This window comes from Octopus bimaculoides, chromosome 3 (genome assembly GCF_046866305.1).
Source record: "Octopus bimaculoides isolate indiv1 chromosome 3, ASM4686630v1, whole genome shotgun sequence".
NCBI lineage: Eukaryota > Metazoa > Mollusca > Cephalopoda > Octopoda > Octopodidae > Octopus > Octopus bimaculoides.
The window spans coordinates 142,155,477-142,156,545 of NC_142930.1; positions in this window are offsets into that span (position 1 = coordinate 142,155,477).

The window sequence follows — 1,069 nt, forward strand, 5'->3', positions numbered from 1 at the left end:
TCTTCTTCTGTTATTTATAGATGAGGTGCCTACTTTATATAGCATATACAACAACACTTTTGTTAGCTAAGCTTTCTTCCGATGAAAAGATTCTCTGTGATGTGGCTGTTACAGATCGGATAGATTCACATATTCTTTATGCATTAATGTCATTTTTCCTTTTTGCCTTATTTCTGTTTCTCTGTTCCATAATATACGAGCAACTGCTTGCATTATGCATATTATTGTATTACCCAGTAATTGAACTTTTCAAACACCTGTATTGGTTTAAATTCTACTATCTATATCTGTTCTTAATTATATTTATGTGCATGCAATACTTTTATAAATGATTTGATGCCTTGCATAACTTCTCATCACCCTTTATCTTTTAAATAATTAATAATTATGTATTTGTGTGTATGTGTGTGTGTGTGTGTGTGTATGTGTGTGTGTGTGTGTGTATGTGTGTATGTGTTTTAGTACTAGTACTATTTATCTAAGCGAAAAAGAGGCTAAATTCTCGACAATGTGACGTTTACAATCTTCAAATACCCAAAATAAAGCACAAAGGGAAGTATTCTCTATTTTTTGCTCTCTCCTCCTTTTTATGACACTCACATACACACATATTAAGAAATACGTATATATATATATATATATATATATATATATATATATATATATATATTAATGTATTTAAAGACAACCGACATCATCTCCTTGCTTTTCGATGCCCTTTTTCGAATAGTCTACAAGGTTGCTTGTTTCATGGAAGACAAAGGTTTTCCTGTTGATCGGGTAGCAATTTATGCAACGTTTCCTGCACATCTTCTCCCGTTGCAAATCGATGACCTTGTAAACTGTGTTTGAGCGGTTCAAAGAGGTGATCATCAGAAGAACAAGATCTGGATTATATGCAGGGCGTTTCAGCAACTCGGAAACCAATTCTATGGGTGTGCAATAATAATAATAATTAGTTTGTGAATAGACCTCGGCGTTTGGTGCAAAATACAGGTTTGAGTTTGGTGGCCAAACTTTAAGGGTAACTTATACTGATATCTACAGATCTCTTTTCCAGCTTCTGTAA